Source organism: Ovis canadensis, chromosome 18 (assembly GCF_042477335.2).
Source record: "Ovis canadensis isolate MfBH-ARS-UI-01 breed Bighorn chromosome 18, ARS-UI_OviCan_v2, whole genome shotgun sequence".
Lineage (NCBI taxonomy): Eukaryota > Metazoa > Chordata > Mammalia > Artiodactyla > Bovidae > Ovis > Ovis canadensis.
Window position 1 is genome coordinate 76,314,373 of NC_091262.1, and position 24,390 is coordinate 76,338,762.

The window sequence follows — 24,390 nt, forward strand, 5'->3', positions numbered from 1 at the left end:
TCAGAACTTGCCTCTATGTCAATGTATGTTGCTGTTATTGTGTTGTTGTTATTTGCTAAGTTGTGTCTGACTCCTTTGCAACCCCATGGACTGTAGCCTTCCAGGCTCATCTGTCCATGAGATTCTCTAGGCAAGCACACTGGAGTGGGTAGCCATTTCTTTCCTGATACAGATATCAATGTATAAAAAGTTCTAAAACTCAGATGCTTGACTTTTCCAAGATTTCTGAAGAAAATCGGATTGATTTACATAGAACTTCCAAGTATATAGAGAACTTCTGGAATCATTTTCACTTTTTCCTTCACAACAGACTGGGCTTGTATTTCCTACCCATTTCACTGATGAGGATGCTGGCACAGGGAACAAACAAAAGTGAGCTCAACAAACCACAGGAGAGGAAACACACCCAAACTACCTAACATCAGATTCACGCTCATTTTACTATCATATGCTGGCTCTTATATATATTTTTTTCTACTTTTACTTTAAAAGCAGATACAATAACATTTATTTTAAAACATTAACTGGAAAACCCAATGTAATTTGGAAAGACAGGCAGGCATTATCGCTGAGTAAGACATGAAAACACTGTGTTGTCATGGGGGACAGAGCATAGATGCATTTCTTAGCCTTTCTTCTCTCTCTTTTTAAAATATTTTATTATTTTTATTTTGTGGGGGGCAGATTTTGTTTCATTTTGTTTTTCTTTTTCCTGGAATATAATTGGCTTACAATGTTGTGTTACTTCACGTGTACAACAAAGTTATTCATACACACACACACAAATATATATTGTATATATATGTATATATATGAGTGAGTGAAAGTCGCTCAGGCATGTCCGACTCTTTGCGACCCAATGGCCTATACAGTTCATGGAATTCTCCAGGCCAGGCCAGAATACTGGAATGGGTAGCTCCAAGTGATCTTTCCAACTCAGGGATCGAATCCAAGTCTCCCAGATTGCAGCCAGATTCTTTACCAGCTGAGCCACTAGGGAAGCCCAAGAATACTGGAGTGGGTAGCCTATCCCTTCTCCAGAGGATCTTCCTGGCCCAGGACTCAAACTGGGGTCTCCCACATTATTTCCCAGTATAAGCTATATCAAGATATTGAATATAGTTTCCTGTGCTTCCTAGGGGCTTCCCAGGTGCATAAGTGGTAAAGAAGTCACCTGCTAAGGCAGGAGACTTCAGAGATGCATGTTCGATCCCTGGGCTGGGGAGATCCCCTGGAGAAGGAAATGGCAACCCACTCTGGTATTCCTGCCTGGGAAATCCCATGGACAGAGGAGCCTGGCTGCCTACAATCCATGAGGCTGCAAAGAGTCAAACATGACTAAAGTGACTTAGCATGTGCACATATGCTAGGCTCTTCTTTCTCCTCTTTCAAGAAGTAAAATGGTGGAGCAAGGTACTGTGCTTTCCTTAAGCCAATTTCAAGGTGTTGCAAAGAGCTATTTAGGAGGGAACAAGAATGGTAGAACCACCTGTAACTTTTAAATCAAAAGGTTCAAACCTGAAGATCAAAATCACCAATGAGAACACAATGCTTTCAAGTAAAGAGGGAATATGGAGCGAAAACTCAGGAGAGTGACCAACAGTTGGCACTTAGGTTTGAAAGTGATTTACCAGTTGAGAAGGACTATGGAATTTGAGGTGAACAGGCTGAGCTGGTGGTGACAGCACTGTCCTGAGTCGCACTGTATTCTGAGGGAGGGAAGGGCTGGGAACTCCTGAACCAGAGGGGATTGGGCCTGGCTTTGATGCAATAGTTCCATGGAGGCAGCGCCTGGGCTGCCGTGCAACTTTGGGCTGCGTGGTATGAGAAGGAAGGGTGAAGACTAGAAGGCATTCAGCCAAGGGGCCCAGGATTAATGAAAAGAAGAGTGAGATTACCTTTCATGGACAAAGACGACTATACTTAGTCTAAATGACAATGGAAGGAGACCAAGAAAATAACTGAAGGATCCTGAAGATCAAAGGGCTAGGGGATTTGCTCTCGCTTTGGCACAAGGGTCTAGAATTGCAAAAACCAGAACAAATGTAGGATGCTAAAATGCAGGTTGTTTGAAACCTTCTTAAAAAAAAAAAAAGGAAGTTAGCTTAGGAAAAACTAAGAGTTGAGGGACCATTCAAAATCTGTTCATAGGAGCTCAAAAATATATGTGGAAGGGATAAAGCATGTATGGCCAGGACAAGAATAACTTAGAGGATCTGCTAGCACAGATTATGATCATGATCACTTACCATGACAATGTGACATAAAAGTTAAAAAAAAAAACAAAAAAAACCTCTGTTCTGATCAGTCACGTGTACGTTCTCCAACCAGAGCTTTGGGAATAGAAATAGGAAAAGATTGTTACAGTCCTGATAGAATATAGAGCATCTCGTTGGAAGAAATTCTGTCATAAGCTTAAAAGAGAAAGCAGGTATATTTCTAAGTGTGTAAACTCAGGGATATGCAAAGATACATCACAAGAGAACAGATTGGTGGGGAAAAAGACTGATTTTTGAGAAAAAGTCTTGCTGAATTAATTCTATAGCTGATCTCAAGAAAAAGGATACAATAAGTTGTTCAAAAATACATATTCCATTCACTTTATACATCCCTTAGTGGGACTGGTCATTTTGTAGTGGGCAGGAGAGAAGGGATGTTCTAAGAAGTACATTGCATGCTGATGTCTGAAGGGTGGCTAGGAGTTAAAGAAGCTTGGGAAGAGACAACAGATGAGAAGGCTGAGGCACAGAGCAGAGCCCAGGGCAGAATTAAGAGAAGCCCAACAGGGCTGCAGGCTCTCAGGTGCAAGACACAGAAACCCAGAGTTGACAACCCAGGTCAAGCTCTTTGTGAGCCATACAGAGGCTTTTGAACATCTGCCCCAAACAAGCAGGGGAAACATTGAAAGCTGTCAAATAGAAAAATGGTGAGATAAACTTGGCATTTTAGAGCAATGGTCCTGGCTAATAGACGGAGAATGGATGACAAGGATAAAGACTAGAGACAGAGAGATAAAATAAAATAGGAGTTTGTTGCAGAAGTCCAGGAAAGAAACGATGATGGTCTAGACAGAGAGTGAGGAAGGATGGTGATGGATTGGAGAGACTGAACAAATTTGAAAACTATTGTAAAAGAAGTACCCAGGGGCCCCGAGGCTTAATCAGATGGGCAGATCAGTAAAGATGTCTAGGTTCCTCACTTGGACATTGAGCATGGATGTCAATGAGAGAACACTGAAATAGAATAAGAATTTAGGGATGGGTTGGTGGGGCTGGTGGTAAAGAACCCACCTGCCAATGCAGGAGATGCAAGAGACACAGGTTCGATCCCCAGGTTGGGAAGATCCCCTGGAGGAGGGCATGGTAACCCACTCCTGCATTCTTGCCTGGGAAATCCCATGGACAGAGGAGCCTGGTGGATTACAATCCATGGGGTTGCACTCAGGCATGACTGAGGTGACTTAGCACGCATGCACAGAGAGAGAAAAGTAAAATCAGCTTGGCACTATTGAGTTTTCAGGCTCTGGGAAATAGGCCATCCACAGGACTGTCAATACATCTGTGAATGGAAAGGTCCAGGGTGTAATGAGAAGCAGGCAAGACTAGAGAGGGAGCTTCGAGAGGCATCAGCTAGCAAGTGGTTAATGCTGCCTGGGGAGTAGACGGATGGCCAAGACACAATTATGATCATGATATTTTCAAATGAAATATGACCAAGCTTGAGGAACACCAACATGTAATGGCTGGTAGAGGAAGACTGATCCAGGAAGAATGGAGAATGAGAAGCATTGAAAATATAAGAAGGAAACCAAGATCCAGGGGGATAGATGTGAAGACTGAAAAATCCATGGACAGATGAGTGGGCTACAGTCTCTGGGGTGGCAAAAAAATCGGACCTGACTGAGCTCACACGTGCAGGCTATGACATGTCAGGCTTGGTTGATACAGAGATGAATCAGACAAATACAGTTTATTTCACTGCCCAGAGAAGTCAGGAAGACTTCTGAGAGAAAGTGACAATTGCTGTGTCTTGAAGGGTGAATAGAAATTGCTATAAAAGAGGTCACATCCTTCCCGAGGGACTGAGTGTGCCAAGTCAGAGTGTTGGCTCAGTGTGACATGTTTGAGGCATGAGAAGCAATTGCCCGTTGCACGTCCAAAGGGTGAAAGGATGTTTGGTGAAGGGCTGTTTGAGGGGACAGGGGATGTACCAGGGTCTGGAACAGGAGTCTGTGCTAAAGGTGAGGGCCCTCAGAGCTTTATAAGAATGTAAGGAGTATATCCTCCTGGTCTAGAATCATGTGTTTAGTAAATGCCCTGGATGCTACCGAACTGTACAAAGAGGAGATGTGTTTAGGAAAGAGAATCGATAGCTTCTATATGAATGTGGGAGAGCGGTGAGGGCTGCCTGGAGCTGCGAATCACCAGTGATGTCGCGGTCCTTGTCTTGTGCAGCTGGTGGAGGACTCTGCAGTTCTGGGAAGATAAGAGAAGCCCAGGATTAGAGGCTGGTGGAGAATAATTTAGTAAGAGTGAAACTAATCCTGACAAGTGTCACCCATACAGGTATTTCCATAAAAAAATAATCCAGCTGCAATGCAGGAGATCCAGGTTCAATCCCTGGGTTGGGAAGATCCCCTGGAGAGAGGAAGGGCAACCTCCCGTGTTCTTGTCTGGAGAATACCATGGACAGAGTAGCCTGGCGGTGTACAGTCCACAGGGTCACAAAGAGTCAGCCACAACTCGGCGGCTTTCACTTTCAAAAAAAAAAAAAAAGGAAAAATACATTAATTAATAAACCACTAGGCAATAGTGTTGACTGGATGCTAGGAATTTGGAGGAAATGAAAAAAATCCTTAAATCTTGGTGATGAATTTTTATTTGATTTCCTTAAAGTTGTACCAGAGATACCAGATCACGGCCCAACCTCCCTTAGCATCATCAGTGTTTCAGAGAGTCGTTGGTAGGGAGGCAGCTGCCTTATACTGAACATCCCTGCATTCTAGGAGCATCAGCCACGTGATCAATTCATGTTTATGCTGACAATGAGGTTGCCCTCACAGGGGTTAATTAACCTGACCTTGGTCAGAGTTTGACAATGGCTGAGTTGAATAGCCCAACTCATTCAGGCTCCCAAAGGGCTTTTTCTTTCTGCTCACTGATCACATTTAGTGAAAGTAAAAGTGTTAGTTGCTCAGTTGTGTCCACAGTCATGTCCGACTCTTTGTGACTCCATGAACTATAGCCCGCCAGGCTCCTCTGTCCATGGGATTCTCCAGGCAAGAATACTGGAGTGGGTAGCCATTACTTTTTCCAGGGATCTTCCCAGCCCAGGGTTTGAACTCTGGTCTCCTGCATTATGGCAGATACTTTACTATCTGAACCACCAGGGATCATACATAGAATTGAGCATTTTCCTGGCAAAACAATTGGCTGGCCCTACTGCTTCCCGACTTTTTAGCTGCTGGTTTGCTAAGGACCAAAGGAGAGGCTCCACATTGGTGGTGTGAGGTAGGGGGAATCAGTACCGGCATCACTAGTATGGTGCTTCCTGCTGACATTGATGAAGATCTTACCTAGGTGGCTAGCAAAGGTCATTTGCTATAATGACCTTTGATTTTTATCAAGGAATATGCATGCACTTGTTCTAGAAACTCCCTTAAAAAGCCAGGACAGAGGGAGCAATTGGAATGGGACCAGAGGTCTTCCTCACCTCCCACCTCTCCATATTTACTGAGCGCCTCCTGGGTGACAGATGACACAGGGCATCCTTCTTTTTCTTCTCAAGGTGATCAGGCAGTTATATCCCCATGGTACAGAAAACAAAAAAGAGGCTTGAAGACTATATTTTCCCAAGGTCGTGTCTCAATCGGGGTCTCCATAGAAGTAAGTGTATCGCTCTGAATAATCATTTACACATCTGTCTCCTCCATGATAGAATGAACAATTGACAAGAGAAAGCTTCGTCTTCCATCTCAGAGGCCCCAGTGCTTAGCAGTTTGGGGGCACGTAGCATGGGCAGCTGTACAGACAGCTATGAAAGGCTACTATTTGTCAGGCATTTCATTGGGCCCTAGGGCTCCAGTAATGATGTTAATCACTCTTGGAGAGTTTGCTCCCCCTGATTTTGGGTTGCATTCATCGTTCAGTTTTAATCGTCTCTCCCTTATAAAGAAGGTCATATCATCCTTGTTTTCCTGAATGTAGAATCTAAGAACCTAATAGTTGAATAGACCCACCTCTATTCACAGGGCTTGTTAAGTGGTAGACAGGAAGCTGAAGCCACAACTTCTGCTCCTTCATCCTGAATGATGTGCAAATCCACCATGTAGCTGCCAAGATGAATCACGCACCTTTTGCAACTACAGGGTGATGCTCCTTTCAGAAAGGTGCTCTTGGAAGATGAACTGAGGGATCTGTGTCCCCTTTCTCTGCTGCTTGGGGTGGATCTGTGGGTTCTAGTAAAAAAATCCACATGCTTGAAAGGGATTAAATCTCTGCTTGGAGAGAAAAAAGTAATTAGGTCTCAGACCTCTCTTGAGAAATGGTTAAGTCATCAAGAGGTTGACTGCTTCTTTGGTGGCCAATGGTTTCCAACTTGTTTGTTTATCTCTCTTTACCGCAGGAGTTAGCAAGAGGCTGCCAACCAACCCCGAAACAGAGATGGTCCAGGAGATCTTGGATCTGTGTGATACCCTGGGCACAGCACCACTGGGGAGAGGCTAGAGATTAAGCACTGAAAAATGCCAGTATGGATGATCACCATAATTGCTTTCTGGAAAGCGACAAATCTAATTCCCAGTAAAATGTCATTAGAATTTGCCAGGTCCTTTGATGGGGAAAATAAAATACACTTCCTAGAAATTTCTTATGCTCTGTGGCTTCTAGAGAGATTCCAATGACTGTAGAGAAAGATAATGTGATGATATGATTTTGGAACCTATGTTAATTTCCCTGCTCCATCAAATGTCTGTGGACTTTTCATAGACAGTAAATTACAAAGCCCAAGCTGTTTTTTTTTTTAATTTTTATGAGAATGATGTATCCAGGGACACAGTCTGAGTTCAGTCCTGCCTTTTATCAAAGGTTATAAAGTTCTGGTTTTGTTGTCTCTTCAATGGGGCTAATACTAGAATTTTCCTCATAAGTTTGTCAGGAGCTTTGCACGCTAGTCCAGATTAAGCACTCAGCCTTGTGCCTGGCACTATAAATGTTAGTATTGACCTTGATTATAACACTTGAACTGTCTCTTCTTTTTCTTTAGACTGGGGTATTGTGACTGAGCTGGTTTTACTTAAACACCTCTCTTTCTTCTGTGTCATCACTTCCTTACTGGGTTGATTGACTTGCTGCGAGGGGAGGACTCTCCAAAGGTAGTTTTGTGAGCTCACCATACCCGACAATGCTTCAGGGGTAATTTCTAGTGCTGGTTAAATGTCTCTGGCCCTGAACTTTGTGGAAAGAGAATTGGCAAGTTGGGTGCTGAAATATACAGTCAGAAGACCCAATTCCTTTCTTGTGATAATTGAAATCGTTTCAATTCCTTTCTTTCTTGGTTGGACAGAAACATGCTTTCAGTAGTGAGCAAATCTGGAGGGAATCCATTGACCTGAGCAGTCATATAATGCACGAAGTTAATGGACAAAAAATGATATTCATCTTCAGTTTATAACAGCATTTTTTTCCACAGCATCTAACCTTGGGGCAGCCAGGGATGCTATCAGAGCAGCAACAGAACCACCAGCAGATACGTTACCTTTGTTGTGTCTAACAATTATTGGATCTACGGTGAAATGAAATAAAAACCAACCCGTTTTGACACTAAGATAATAAATTATAAATTATGGACGTCTACGCCACTGACGATCTTGTAAACAACAGGCTGGTCTCTTAGCAACAGACCAAGGAGATGAGGCTGTTGATAGGAAAAGAGCAGACGGACTGTTGTGCTGTGCTTGCTACACGGGACCAGAAACAACATTTCAACACCTGCCCGAGGCCCCTTCTCTGCCCAGAACTTCTCTCTCTAGTGCCCAGCCTGGGCCATGAGCAAAAAGTTGTCCTAGGATTTCAGAGTCTCTTTGTCACCAACCCAGGAGCTGGGTCCCATGGAGAGGATGAAAGAGATACAGGCTTAGGAGTCAAGGGGTGGGACAAGGATGCCCTACATGCAAGTGAGGGAATCAGAAACAAGGACGAAGGAGAAATAAATGCATTCTCATTGGACATTGTCTGAAATTAGAACTCTATAAATGGGGACTCCTTTTTTTCCCCCACCCCCAACTCTTTTGATTTTTAAAATCTCACTTAGGGTGGTTGTCATGAAGAAATGTAGACAAGACTTTGACAATATGCCAAAATGGTTTATTTTTAAATGTTGTTCCCGAAAGCACCAGAATATTAAGTTGGAGCAAATGTTGCTTGGAAGAGTGGAGGGGTGGTGGTCACACAGACGCTAGAGGGAGGCTGGGAGGTTTGAGGTCTGTAGACTTTAATTATGAGAGGTGGTCGGGCTAGACGATTCATTGCCTGGAAGCCTTTTTAAAAGTGTGTGTGTGTATGTGTCTTTCTAAATTGCAGTCTTTTCTGGGTTGGGGTGGAGAAAGAGAGGTTTTCTTTAATTAATTAGATGTTTACCTGGAACATCTTCCCTCAGTGGTTTAGATAATCACCTGCCCACATGTTAGGAGTGAAATGTGATAAAGTCTCTTGGAGTGTGATTTTTTTAAAGAAAAAAAAAACTTAGGATATTTAGTAGCAAACGACCTCTCTCTCTGTGATGGAAGCAGTGAGTTCTATATTATCCATCCACGAAGAGATGGACATGGATGCCAACTCAGGATTTTAAGAAAACTTCGGCCTCTGATTCTACAGGGACCACGTGACCTGTGTCTTCCTCCATAGGGCTGACTTCTTGTAGTTTAATTTTTCAGGATAAACATGGCTGGCTAAAGTATGATGACTTGGGGTGTATTTGGCATGTCATTCTAAACTTTCCATATGTGTAAATTTACCTATGTCAAAGAAAGAGAAAATTCTCTGCAGTTCCCCAGGGACCTCATTTTTTTTTTTTCCCCAGGCTCCCTCTGATACCATGAAAGGTGGCTTGGTGACATCCGAAGTGATTAGCTTCTGTCCTGAGGTTTCAGAATGTATTTGTTCTTAGCAGTCGTCTGCTGGGTTGAAATTCTACCTGGGGTAGTGCCCTGGCCCCAGTGGAAAGGGTCCCTGGATCTGTCAGATGCCCGGCCCAACCCCCTGGGTCTGAACCCCTTCGCATCCACATCCCTAGCACACAGGGCAGCTCCGGCAATGAAGGTATGGCTCCTTCCTTCTGCAGACAGGGCCTCAGAGCCTGGCAACGTCAGCTGACTTCCCCAAGCGTTGTGCCAGAGCCGAGACTCCACTCCAGGACCAAGTGAATCCAAACCCTTTCAGGCTCTCTCCACCACTGGCCTGATGGTTGCCCGGAGGTCATGAACAGACTCCCTACCTGGTGCACTCTTGCTTTTTTTGGGCTTCCCCCGCTTTTTTTTAATTAAAAAGAATGTATCATCATGCATTATCATAAAAGCGAACAGTACACAAGGTAAAAAGTTAAAAGGCTAAATCTCCTCTCATCCCCTATCCTGGCCCCCCAGGCATGTCACTCCCCAAAATCACAGCAGATCTTTGTTGAACTAAATTTTTGTTGTTTGCAGGGGAGTGTTTCTGAACAGAAAGAATGTGATTCCTTTTCTTCTGTAATTTGTTTATAATGGGCACACTTCGAGGAAATGAGAAGTAACCCTTATCTTTGATGTGTTTTAATTATACTTGTCAACACACCAGGGGAGGGGGTCGAACTCTTTGAATCACCTCCCCCAACCCTGACCCCAGTGGGACTCTGAATCACCTAGGTTGGACTTTTCCAGAACCCACCAACCTTGAATCCATGACATGAGGAGTCAGAATTCATAACTGAGCACTTCAGCAGTTCCGGTCAGCTCTGATCTCGGCAACATGAGTTCTCTCCTTTCCCTGCTGGATCAGAATCCTGCCTCAGATTCCCCAAGGGATGTGTGTGCCCCATCCGGTTGGAGAGAAACCCAGAACGGGGCTCTGCTGCTTGAGAGGGAAGACCCAGAACAATGAGTGAGCCATGGAGAGAGGCTCAGGCTTCCAGGGGAGACTCCTGGAACTCAGTAGATCTATGCACCATGAGACGCTGTGGGTGCAGCCCCTTGCTGCTAGGAGAGAGCTGAGGATTGCTTCTTCTCTGAAGAGGCCCGCTGTAGCAAAGACTGTGGGGAGGATCTCCCACCTAGTGGCTCACAGCGTTGTCTAGTCTCCGAGATGGTCTAAGTGGTCCTGTGTTGAGTCGGGAAGCAAGCAGAGAGCAAGACCCTTCCTCTGCAGCTGGTTTCCTCTGGGTCCCAGGTCCTGCTCCCTGCCTGGCCCTGTGCGAGCTGGTTTTAATGCAACCCCACCAGGCTTCCTGGCCCCACAATGCAGCACTCCGGCTGGCAGGCGTTCAGCTCCACACTAAACACTTGGCCCCGTTTCAACACGGCTGCCAAGATTTGGCAACCAGAGAGTTGCAGGGAAGCAGCAGGCTGCTAAACCCTTTCACATTTTTAATTAGATCCACACACCCATGTCTTTGAGCTATCATAAATATACAGATGACATAGAGAGTATTATTCCCGATTAGAGACAGAGAGAAAAAAAAAAAGGAAGCCAAATCTCGATCATGGTCTATCTTACCTTATTAGAATAATTGACCTATCGCTAGTTGGGGGGGATGAAGAGGAAGAGAAAGGGGAGAGCTATTTGCTTGAGTGACACTATGTCTTGATGCCGAGAACCTCCCCAGGAATCTGAAAACACAGGTCTTGGTCTGCCTTGCTGTCATCCTGGGCTTTGAGAGCATCACCAGAAGAGGGCATTCTTGGCAATCACTCAGCCTCCGATGCCCAGGAACTTGAGGGGTGGGGGGGTATGCGTTCCAGGAGTTGTTAAAGCCGCCCCCACCTCCCTTTCTAGGTGATAGCCTTACCACCCTGCAGAGCTCTGGGGTCAGTGCCTCTGCCCTAAAAAGCAGTCACTTTTGCTTCACTGTGGCTTTAATATGTTTTTGTCACTTTTCCTCCTCCGCTGTTTTGTCTCCGGGTATGCTTTGCTGTAAAATAACGTATAACTGCTGCTGCTTATTTTTTTTCTAAATCTCTTGCCACAATACACACACCCAGCTTCTTTCACTCAGAACCCAGCTTCTCTCTCCATTCAGCTCGTGGGTGACCCTGCAGGTCTGGGAGGGCTGAGCCAGCCTAATCTTGAGTCTTGTCGAATCTTGAGTTTCATCATCCTGGGCTCTGATTCCGGCCCTGTCATACGGCTGCAGACACATGACTTCTAAGCCCATTGCTTTGGTTCCCTCATCTGAAATATCTGACCTCAGAGATTGTGGGGGTTAAATGGCATGTGTGTTAGGCTCCTAATGCTGTGGGCTCCCCGCAACTGCACCTGATCTTTATTCTTGTTAGAAAAAAAATGCATGGCAGTACACGTGCCTTTCAGAGGCTCGGCGGACCAACCACAAGGACACCCAGGGGGAGAGTTCATAGAGTTCTCCATCCCTGCCCTGTCTCCCCTCTCTTGTGCGACAAGGACCGCCTGTGTGTCTGAGACAACCACCTCTGGCTGGATTAATTGCTGTGAGATGAAGGCAAATAGGGTTTGACTCGGGCCTCTGTGTGGGGAGGCGTGTGCTTCATTTTAAAACATGTTAAGAAGGAAATGAAACACTTGACATGCCAGGAAAGAAGTATCTCTGGTTGTCCCATCTGAGAGCGCAAAGTGTACAGACAGAACCACAGAGGCCTCCGCCACACGGCTTCTGGGAGATGTCCAGCACACAGGCTTGCTTTGCTGAATGTTGTGGACATCCGGCAGCACTGGGGCTTTCTTCTTGTCTTTCTTTGATTTAGTTTTGTTGTTATTATCGCCCCCCCCCCGCCCCCGCCGCCGCCACAGGACTTGAAAATAGGATCATCTTTTATAGCGACAACATTTCCTTTGTGTTTTTCCTGCAAACAGGACAGCCTAAAAAATTGGAGTGACTATGTCCATGAAATGGGCTGGAGACATTTCCAGGCCCCACTTGTGCCATCCCGTAGAGGCAAAGGCTGAGGACAGACTGTGGCCAGAGGCCTGGGCATCTCGTTTTCCCTTGCAGCTCTGTGCTTGCCCCCAGTCCCTCACCTCCTTGTCCCCACCGCCCACCAGTTACAGGGAATTCCCCTTAATTAGGAGAGAAAGGATGCAAGCTACACACACACACACACACACACACACGCACACACACACACAACGGATAATGAAAACAGGACCCCATGCGTGAGGAATATTTCACCAGGAAATGGAGAGAGCAGTGATCTGTCAGGGCCGCAGACAGCGGCATCAGCCCAGGTTGAGCCCCCAGTTGTCTCCAAGGTCGTAATCAGGCTCCAATAGGGAGAATATGGCTGCTCATTATTAGTTATTTATACAAGAAGCAGCAGCTAATTTCCACGAGAGTGAAACAATGCATAATCCAGATAATGTCCTTCCTGGAGCCAGAGGTATCAGCCTGAAGTCAGTCCTGAGTCCTGAGATGCTATTGGCGGCCACCCATGCGCCATTTCCACCTGTGCTCGAAGGAGATGGACAAAGATACACCCGAACCGTGCCTGTGTCCTGAGCGGGGTAGGGGTGGTGGGATGCCTGAATGAATGCAGGCTTTGGAGGTTTTTAAGGCTGTATTAGGTAGCTTGGGTTGCAAAAACAGAGCATCACGGCCTGGGTGGTTCAAGCAACAGAAATATATTTTCTAACATTTTTCTAGTTTAGAAGTTCAGGATCAAAGTTCTGGTCAACTTGGTTTCTGGTGAGACCTCTCTTCCTGGCTTATGTAGATGGCCAGCATGTCCCTAGGGCCCTGCCTTGGGTCCTTGTAGGGAGAGGGAGTGGAGAGAGAGAGAGCTCTCTGGAGTCTCATCTTTAAAGGACACTAATTCTATAGGATCAGGGTTCAACTCTTATAGCTTTATTTAACCTTAATCACTTCCTTAGAGGCACCATCTCAAATCACAGCCGCACTGAGGGTCAGAGCTCCAATACGTGAATTTTGGAAACACACAAACATTCAGTCCATCACAAAGGCATTTCCTGTGCTATCGAGCCAGGCTGGGATTCTACTCTTTCTCCACTGTATTAGCTGTGTGCCCTCGGGCAGATCATCTAGCCACTCTGAGCCTGATTCCCATGCTTGAAAATGAAGGTAAACAATGCTTCCCTCGAGTGTGACTGTGAAAACAAAGGGTGAGGTGAAGCACTCACAGTGCCTGGCCCAGGGAGGCACTCACAAAAGGAAGCGCTGTGGCGGTGGTGATGGTGTTAGCTATCATGTGATGTTAGCGTTTACTAACAGAACCCAGACATTCTTGACCAAAACGCTGCCTTAGAGTCTTGCATCCTCTGGACTGCTGCCTATGTACCTCAACCTTCATCACCAAGGCTCCCTGGTGTCAGGCAGGCAAGTAAGGAGTGGAATAGTGGGTGGTGGTGGTGTCTATTATGGGATCCAGAGGAAATGAGAGTGCTCAGTTCCAGGCGGAGTTGGGGTTGGGGTGGGGGGACTTTTTAATCTATAATCACTTAACTATTAGTGAATTATCCATTCATTGTTGCTGCCATTATGCATTAACACAGTCATGACCCCCTAGTCTGAAACTGTTTAAAAATTTTGGGGGGGAAACAAACAGCATTTTACTGGAGTGTAGTATTAGTGTCAGGTGTACAGTAAAATGATTCTGTTTATATAGATATATATGCATATAATTTTTCAGATGCCTTTCCATTATAGGCTTTCACAAAATTTTGAGGATAGCTCTCTGTGCTGTACAGTAGGTCTTTGTTGCTTATCTCTATTTTACATATAATGGTGGGTCTCTGTGGCTTAAAGCAAAGTCCCACAGAAAAAAAAAGAAACAGTCTTTTTCTTACTGGGAATCTAAAGCTAAGTGACCCGCACTCACAATACCAAAAGGAGGCAGAACCCCATTCAAAGGACTATGCAGTTCCAGGGGTAGGAGGAATTGGGAGACTGGGACTGACACATATACACTATTGATACTATGCATAAAAGAGACAACCAGTGAGAAGCTAATGTATAGCTCAGGGAACCCTACTCCATTCACTGTGGCGACCTAACTGGGAAGGGAATCCAAAAGAGAGGGCATATATGTATACACATAGCTGATTCACGGTGCTGTACACCCGCAACTTACACAACATCGTAAAGGAAGTATGCCAATAACAGCAATTAATCAAAAATCTGGAAAAAAATTAAAGTAAGAAACCTCAAAACACACACATGAAGGACTATGCAATTCCAAAGCGAAGTGAAAGTCACTCGTGTCCCACTCTTTGCGACCCCATGGACTATACAGTCCATGGAATTCTCTAGGCCATAATACAGGAGTGAGTGGCCTTTTCCTTTTCCAGGGGATCTTCCCTACCCAGGGATCGAACCCAGGTCTCCCGCATTGCAGGCAGATTCTTTACCGGCTGAGCCAGAAGAGAAGCCCAAAAGTACTGGAGTGGGTAGTCTGTCCCTTCTCCAGCAGATCTTTCTGACCCAGGAATTGAACCGGGGTTTCCTGCATTGCAGACAGATTCTTTACCAGCTGAGCACTCAGGAAAAGCCTGCTATTAAAAATGGCCGCACTCTAAGGTGCAGCATCCTGACGTAGTCAGCAGTTGTAACAACAAAACAATGGTGAAGGACCACCTCAGCCCAGTGTTTGCAATACTGAGTGTTTACTCTCATGCTCACTGGTCTCAAGTTCACAGTGGTTCTGTTGAGTGAGACTTGGTTCAGCTTCAAGGCTCTGCTCCAGGCCGTGTGTTTGCCGGATATAGTTCTAGGCTGTAGACTGGATTCAAGTCCACTCAGTGTGTGTTTGTTCTGGGTCCCAGAGTGGAAGGGCGCTAGCCACCGCAGGCACGTTAGACACAAATCCAGAGAAAAGCGAGCACATCTAAGGTACCTGATTGCATCAAGTCCACTGGCAACCCATGGCCAGTCATGAGCAAGGTCCAGATCAGGGAGTGAGAAAGCAAAATATGGGCCCAGTCTTGTGAGTAGGGTGGGGAGAGAGTCAAATTTAGCTGCGCAGTAGTCCAAACTAAGAGTACCCTGCAGACAGTGACAAACAGGGGATTAGAACAGTGACAGCAGCAGGATTGTACATCCCCCCTTTATGGCCTTTCTAGTGGCTTACAAGCCGCAGCCAGGTTTCCCTGGTGGTTCAGATGGTAAAGAATCTACCTGCAATGCAGGAGACCCGGGTCAGATCCCTGCTTCAGGAAGATCCCCGGGAGAAGAGGATGATTACTTATTCTAGTATGCTTGCCTGGAGAATTATATGATCAGAGGAGCCTGGCAGGCTTCAGCCCATGGTGTCACAAAGAGTCAGACAAAACGGAGTGACCAGCACTTTCACAGGCAGCATCCATTCTGATTGGTGCATGTCAGCTCCGACTGATCAGTGCCCAAGCCTTACTGACTTCAAGATATTTTGTCTTTCACCCTTGATTATGAGTATCCAGCAATACCAGAAAACGCTAACTTCTAGAGCCTGTGACCACCAGCCGCAATGAATCTCCACTTGGAACCTTGCTCATCCTAAAGGCAGAGTCTAGCCCTGCAGCAAGTGTTAAGTGGACACAAGTTTCAGAATCCAGTAAATGGGGATCAGAGCTCCAATGCTTCCAAAAAGAGTGACTTTGTGCCAGCAACGTGACCTCTCTGGAGCTCAGGTTTTCAGCAGAATGCTCATGGGATATTGTAAAGTGTAAGCAACTTGATGAGTCTAAATCAGCTAACATACAGATGCAAAATAGAGTATATATTGGCTAAGGGATAACTCTCCTCTTGTCTTTTTGCTGCTACGTTGAACCTATAGAGTTGTCAGTAATTAATCAAATGTTGGCAATTTCATATTGTTCAACCTAACAGATTATATAACCCTGATAGGTAAATGTGATGTTTTCTTTAACCCTATCCCCTGCCATCTGAACATGGAGGCAGTTGAGCTTTGTGGCAGAACCCACCATCTAGGTCTTAGTTTTGTTCCAGTGGTCAGGATGGGATGGTGGGGCTGTAGGGAGGTGCAGATGGAGGGGCCAATGTGCAAAATTTGCCTTCTGCCCAGTGAAAGTGCTAAACAGGACGAATAATGTAAGGATGGGATGGAGTTTGCAGAGGAGGGGGGTTTGGGGACACAGGAGAAAATCTGTGCCCATGTGAGGGTGTGGGAAGAAGATTGTGTACTTCAGAATCAAGCAGTTAAGGGGGTTTAAATTCCAGCTCTTTCCAAAAACAACTATGAAATCTTAGGCAAGTCTCTAATTTCTCAGAGCTTCCTATATGTAAAAATGGGACAGCTGTCTCAGGAGTTTCACAGGCATTATCGAGATGGTCTAGACAACACCACTTAGGACAAAACCCAGATCTCAGGGGGGCGGTGCTCAGTCATCTCAGGGACCCATCACTCATCACTATCCTATTTTGCTCCAAGCCAATCCTGAGGGTGAGACCCAGAGGAGGGAATACTGAATGGATGCAGAGCAGCAGAATTCCAGGGCGTCTACACCATCCAGGAAGAGGTGTAGACCACACCAGAGGGATTTGCCAGGAAACTAACTGGCATTCCCAGAGCAAGACATTTTAATTCCCCATGCTGCTGCTACAGCAGCCAGAAACTTTGCTGCATTCCTGCCCCCTGGGGATTGCACAAATAACACAAGCAAGATGTAAGCACGGGTGGTGTCTGGGAAGATCCAGGGGAAAAGTCAGGTATACAATGATGACTATTCTCATACCTGAAAATTAATTTACATTATTCCTTCTAATCAAAGGATGAAAAGCCCTGAACAAACATCAGGGTCAAAATTAGATCCTCTCTAACATAGGTGGAAGGTGGCAGGATTAGCATTATTTTTGCCTTTAGACAGAACAAAGCATTCAACACATATTGAACACCTACTCTGTGCCAAGCACTAAACCAGGGCACCAGGGCCAACAAGGTCTCTGCCTTTCCAGAGCATCCTTCATCATCTGTGTCTGGACAGAGAGGAAGGAAGGAAGGATGATTGTATGAGGCTTCTGTCTCCATCTGGGAATGAGACCAAAGGAGAAATCCCATGATAAAATAGGAATGCTGATGCCCAGTGAAAATATGGCCGAAGTATGATGCCCATGGGAAGTCCTCTAAGCGTGTGTTAGTCGCTCAGTCATGTCCGACTCTTTGTGACCCCATGGACTACAGTCCACTAGGCTCCTCTGTCCATAGAATTCTCCAGGCAAGAATACTGGAGTGGTATGCACAAGCGTTTGGCAATTAATAGCATTAATAAAGCATCTTCTGTGAGCTCATCACTGTTCTAGTAATTGCAGGCAATAATCTCTCCCTTCCTCATATAGTTTAGAATTTAGCTTAAAATATTTTATTATTATGTTGTCCAGTCACCAAGTCATGTCTGATTCTTCACGACCCCATGGACTGCAGCAAGCCAGGCTTCTCTGTGCCTCACCTTCTCCCAGAGTTTGCCCAAGTTCATGTCCATGTAATATTATACACATACGGAAAACACACAGAAAGATAATACAATATTATATTCATTTATCTCCATTTTAAACATAGCCCATGTAGTATTATACACATATGGAAAACACACAAAAAGATGATACAATATTATCTTTATTTATTTTCATTTTAAACAAAGCCTATCTCTTTGGAAATTCACTGGGGACAAAGTCTGAAGGATTCTCATGCCACGATTTTATCAGTGAATGACCAAAAATGGAAATTCAGTATGGTCCACTCAAAAGGAAGAGGGGACACAGCATCATCTCCCCACCAGGTTATTTATAATTACTCCACCTGAGTGCCAATTTGCCCCTGAGTTTCCTGGCAGTCAAGGCAAAGGGCAAATATAGGCAATGGCAAATGTGTGTTTTTATTTTTGTTTTGTTTTTCAGAAGAGAGGGCACACATGAAATCCTCTGGGGAGAGCTAGTTAGCATTGTGGACAAAGTCCAAAACACTAGCTTCTAGAATAAATGCATACCAAATTTCATATGACTGTTTTCCATAATGACTCTCAATAAAAAGCAAAGATGTAACAAAACACAACTCAACGGAGGTGATTTGGCAAGGAGCTAGAGAAAGTGGTCCAAGTCGGTAGCTTTCCAGGGATCCAGCCTGATGAAAGACTTTAACTCAACATAGCAACTTCCATGAGTAGATAAATAACATGTGCTCCACATCATTTTCTTTATCATTTCTCCAAGTATGGGTTTTGGTAAAAAATAAGAGGACTCAGAGATGGGGCAAGCTGTGTTGCTAGCTGATGGAAAATGTACACCATTTGGAAAAGCAGAGAAGTGGGTGATAATGTAAAAATTTATTACAAACCACCTGATTTGGCAATCAATCCATGGATTAACCTGATAGCTGTTTATGAACCATAATCTTAATCACTCCAATGTCTGGTCCTGTGCTCTATACCAGGACCCCAGACACCAGCCCTCAGTGAGTGAATGTCTCCTAAGAGAAATGACGGTACAGAAGGGTAATTATAGCCCCAAGGAGAAAATGCTATGGCAGAGCTAAGTGCAGGGGACTGCAGACCCCAGAGAAGGGACGGTTGGACAGGTGGTTAGGAGAACTTTCTGAATGAGGCTGTGCCAGCAATCCAAATAAAAGTTTAAAATGAGATGGCCTGCTAATCACTTTGCTCCTTCACTCCTGGGTGTGTATCTGGACAAAGCTGAAATTCGAAAAGATACATACACACCTATGTTCATAGCAGCACTATTGACAATAGCCAAGACATGGAAGCAACCTAAATATCCATTCACAGATGAGCGGGGGAATAAGTAAGATGTGGTACATATATATAATGGATTATTACTCAGCCATAAAAAAGAATGAAATAATACCATTTGCAGCAACAGTTTCGATTTACTTCCCTAAATAGGGTAACCTTGAAAGGCATGCTCAGCAAGGTGGGGACTCAGTTCAGTTCAGTTCAGTCACTCAGTCATGTCCGACTCTTTGCGACCCCATGAACCATAGCACGCCAGGCCTCCCTGTCCATCACCATCTCCCAGAGTTCACTCAGACTCACGTCAATCGAGTCAGTGATGCCATCCAGCCATCTCATCCTGGGTCATCCCCTTCTCCTCCTGCCCCCAATCCTTCCCAGCATCAGGGTCTTTTCCAATGAGTCAACTCTTTGTATAAGGTGGCCAAAGTACTGGAGTTTCCGCTTTAGCATCATCCCTTCCAAAGAAAGGAGATGCAAAAAGTATGCTTACTTGACGCAACAGAAGAGAATCTGATTATGATCCATGGGTATTGGGGTTTGTTTTGATGTTGTTCCAATATAATTGTTCGGCATCTTGTAGGGAAAATACACTCAATGGGTCTATTGGGATTTAAGGCCAGGTAAATTATAAAATGTTTGATTGTAACATCTCTTTCATGATGAGTTGGCATTTGCATTTCTCCATTGCCTTGAAATAACTCACTCTGAGGGGAAGCTGGTGATTTATTAAGTGTAGTGATTACAGACCTGTCATAAGCTCCAACCCCACCTCCCAGCTAAGAGGCTGTGTGCTCCCCAAAATACCAACTGAGACTAGAACGTAGGTATTGATGCATCTCAGTAGCAGAATGCTTAGGACCTATTGTGCAAAGCAGAGCTTTTAAATATAGCATACACCCATTGTTTGTTGTTGTTGTTGTTGCCCTTAGACTCTTCAAAAATGGCACCAACACTTTCTCTTGTCCCTGCCAATAGAAAGTTCATTTACTCATCAGAATGTCCCACACAAGGGGCTGGAAGTAAGTTGAGGAATTTCTAAAGAATTTTAATTCTGATCTTGCTTCTGAAGAGTCATCAAACATGAATCCTTGAGACTGCCTACATAAGTCCTCTTCCCTTCTGGGTCCTCAGTATTGTTTGTTCTGGGCCAACTGTCTCTACCATTACTTACCTCTTTGCCTGAATCAAAGAAGATATCTGAAAAAGCAAGCCTGGCTTCTTCCCAGATCAACTATTGACAATCACAAACCTCTCTGATGTTTCCAGATGAAGAAGGCACAATTAGTTGGTGTTTTAATGGGTGTGGTGTTTTTCGGTTTCTCTAATTCTTTTTTGAGCTAAGGTTTGAGTTGTTGAGTCAAAGAACCCTGTGGCAGGAAGACAGATTATATGTTTCAGAGGTCAGAAGTCTGAACTTTTGCTGGGAAAGTGCCTGTAGGTGAAATTGAGCCAAGTTCAAAGGGAAGTCTAATTGACTGCCCTTGGTCTAGCTTCCTTGAGAACTGCTGCCCTTGCATCATCCATCTGCTATCTTGGGGTGTCCAGGGTGGCCCTCGAGAGACGGTCTTTAAAATGCCACAAAAGGATCCCACTCTTTGGTATAAGATGGCTTTTGGGGTCCTCCTTGAGCCCAGCTCATCTATTCATTCAACAACAAATATTTATTTGGCACCTACCTACTGTGTGCCAGGCACTGTTCTTTCATGGAAGTTGTGTTCAAAGTCTTTATCTTGGGGACCAATGCTGCCTAACGTCAGAAGAAAACATGCAATCTTCCCACTGGGCTCATGCCTTTCAAAAAAGTTCTTTGTAGAGACAATGGCAGATCACTTTGTATAAATCATGATTAGGGGCCCCGCCAACCAACCTGATCATCGACTTGATGTTTACTAAGCATTCCTAATTCTACAAGCACTAAAATTTCCCTCTTTTCCTTTCTCCCTTCCCCTTGCTTATTTTTATGTCTTGAACACTTTCCTGTGTTTGCTCCCTTCTAAGGAGCTCTCTGCCCATAGCTCCATAAAACAGATGCCCAGGAGAGGGTATGAAACTTTGAATCTCTTTTCACCTTGGAAAAATCCTAAAAGCAGACTAAAGAAAACCACCAAGTGCTAATACTCATGATTTTACTATGAGTTTCAACACTTTTCCCCCAACATGTAGAGAGATGATCAGAGATCTGGACAAAGAAAATTTGACTAGGTTTCTCTTATTGAACAATAAAGATGAAGAGGTTGTCATAATTGCAAGATGGAAAGTCCCTTGAGAGTCTGTGGGATCCACGCCCCTGCCTCAGGTAGACATGTATGCAAAGTACCCTAAATAGGAAGGAAGATGGCTCACAACACCAGTTGTTACTGTTGATGTTCTCTTCAAATAACTTAAAAAAAAATTGTAGCATAATTACTTTACAATGTTGTTTTAGTTTCTGCTGCACAAACAAGTGAATCAACTACATGCGTACATATATCCTCTCAGTTTTGCACCTACCCCACCCATCCCTTCCCCCGCATCCCATCCCTCTAGGTTATCACAGAGCACTGAGCTGAGCTCCCTCTGCTATACAGCAGGTTTCAACTAGCTAATTATTTCACATGTGGTAGTGTTTATGTCAGTGTTACTTTCTCAGTTCATCCTACCCTCGTCTTCCCAAACTATAAACAAGAGGAAAAGAAAACCATCAGAATGGGAGCAAATGTTTGCAAACAAAACAGTGAGAAAAGGATTAATCTCCAAAATATACAAGTATCTTGTGGAGCTCAATATCAAAAAACAAACAACCCAAACAAAAAACAGGCAGGAATCTAAACAGATCAAAGCCAAACCTGTATGCCTTAGTTGGTCAAGAGACACATGATAAGATGTCCAACATCACTAATTATTCAGTTCAGTTCATTCGCTCAGTCTTGTCCAACTCTTTGCTATCCCATGGACTGCAGCACACCAGGCCTCCCTGTCCATCACGAACTCCTGGAGTTTACTCAAACTCATGTCCATTGAGTCGGTGATACCATCCAACCATCTCATTCTCTGTTGTCCCCTTCTCCTCCTGCCTGCAATCTTTCCTAGCATCAGGGTCTTTTCAAATGAGTCAGTTCTTCGCATCATGTGGCCAAAGTATTGGAGTTTCAGCTTCAAGATCAGCCCTTTCAGTGAATATTCAGGACTGATTTCCTTTAGAATGTACTGGTTTGATCTCTTTGCAGTCCAAAGGACTCTCAAGAGTCTTCTCCAGCATCACAGTTTAAAAGCATCAATTCTTTGGCACTCAGCTTTTTTTTCTTTATAGTCCAACTGTCACACCCATACATGACCACAGGAAAAACCATAGCCTTGATTAGACAGACATTTGTTGGCAAAGTAATGTCTCTGTGTCTAGGTTGGTCATAACTTTTCTTCCAAGGAGCAGGTGTCTTTTAATTTCATGGCTGCAGTCTCCATCTGTGGTGATCTTGGAGCCCCCCCAAATAAATCTTCCACTGTTTCCACTGTATTCCCATCTATTTCCCATGAAGTGATGGGACCAGATGCCATGATCTTAGTTTTCTGAATGTTGAGTTTTAAGCCAACTTTTTCACTCTCCTCTTTCACTTTCATCAAGAGGCTCTTTAGTGCTTTTTCACTTTCTGCCATAAGGGTGGTATCATCTGCATATGTGAGGTTATTGATATTTCTCCCAGCAATCTTGATTCCAGCTTGTGTTTCATTCAGGCCAGTGTTTCTCATGATGTACTCTGCATATAAGTTAAATAAGCAGGGTGACAATATGCAGCCTTGATGCACCCCTTTTCCTATTGGGAACTAGTCTGTTGTTTCATGTTCAGTTCTAAATGTTGCTTCTTGACCTGCATACATTTTTCTCAGGAGACAGGTTAGGTGGTCTGATGTTCCCATCTCTTGAAGAATTTTCCACAGTTTGTTGTGATCCACACAGCCAAAGGCTTTGGCATAGTCAGTAAAGCAGAAGTAGATGCTTTTCTCGAACTCTCTTGCTTTTTCAATGATCCAACGGGTGTTGGCAACTTAATCTCTGGTTCCTCTGCCTTTTCTAAATCCAGCTTGAACATCTGGAAGTTCATGGTTCATGTACTGCTGAAGCCTGGCTTGGAGAATTTAGAGCATTACTTTGCTAGCGTGTGAGATGAGTGCAAATGTGCAGTAGTTTGAGCATTCTTTGGCATTGCCTTTCTTTGGGATTGGAATGAAAACTGACCTTTTCTAGTCCTGTGGCCACTGCTGAGGTTTCCAAATTTGCTGGCATATTGAGTGTAGTACTTTCACAGCATCATCATTTGGCATTTGAAATAGTTCAACTGGAATTCCATCACCCCCACTAGCTTTGTTCATAATGATGTTTCCTAAGGCTCACTTGACTTTGCATTCCAGGATATCTGGCTCTAGGTGAGAGATCACATCATCGTGATTATCTGGGTCATTAAGATGTGTTTTGTACAGTCCTTCTGTGTATTCTTGCTACCTCTTCTTAATATCTTCTGTTTCTGTTAGGTCCATACCATTTCTGTCCTTCAATATGCCCATCTTTGCATGAAATGTTCCCTTGGTATCTCTAATTTTCTTGAAGAGATTTCTAGTCTTTCCCATTCTATTGTTTTCCTCTATTTCTTTGCAATGATCACTGAGGAAGGCTTTCTTATCTCTCTTTAATATTCTTTGGAACTCTGCATTCAAATGGGTATATCTTTCCTTTTCTCCTTTGCTTTTCACTTCTGTTCCTTTCTCAGCTATTTATAAGACAACCATTTTGCCTTTTTGTATTTCTCTTTCTTGGGGATGATCTTGATCCTTGCCTCCTGTACAATGTCATGAACCTCTGTCCATAGTTCTTCAGACACTTTGTCTATCAGGTCTAATCCCTTAAATCTATTTCTCACTTCCACTGTATAATCAATCGTCAGGAATCTGATTTAGGTCATACCTGAATGGTCTAGTGGTTTTCCCCACTTTCTTCAATTAAAGTCTGAATTTGGCAATAAGGAGTTCATGATATGAGCCAGTAAGTTCTTGGTCTTATTTTTGCTGGTTGACTAGAGCTTCTTGATCTTTGGCTGCAAAGAATGTAATCAATCTGATTTTGGTGTTGACCATTTGGTGATGTCCATGTGTATAGTCTTCTCTTGTGCTGTTGGAAGAGGGTGTTTGCTATGACCAGTGCACTCTCTTGGCAAAACTCAATTAGCCTTTGCCCTGCCTCATTTTGTAGTCCAAGGCCAAATTTGCCTGTTACTCCAGGTATTTCTTGACTTCCTACTTTTGCATTTCATTCCCCTATGACGAAAAGGACGTCTTTTAGGGGTGTTAGTTCTAGAAGGTCTTGTAGGCCTTCGTAGGACCATTCAACTTCAGCTTCTTCAGCATTACTGGTTGGGGCACAGCCTTGGATTACTGTGATATTGAATGGTTTGCCTTAGAAACAAACAGAGATCATTATGTCGTTTTTGAGATTGCATCCAAA

The 24,390-nt window shown here is 44.2% G+C and overlaps 1 long non-coding RNA gene across 3 annotated transcripts in view; it reads left to right on the forward strand.

The window, feature by feature from the left end:
- LOC138423309 (uncharacterized) overlaps positions 1-24,390 on the forward strand; it is a 62,478-nt gene that overhangs the window by 2,855 nt on the left and 35,233 nt on the right. The window contains exon 1 of one of the 3 annotated variants that reach the window (XR_011250225.1): positions 13,446-13,558. The exons of the other annotated variants lie outside the window; for them this stretch is intronic. This is a non-coding gene — a long non-coding RNA (uncharacterized lncRNA). Of the gene's footprint in view, positions 1-13,445; positions 13,559-24,390 lie in introns of those variants that run through there. 3 annotated transcript variants of the gene reach the window in all.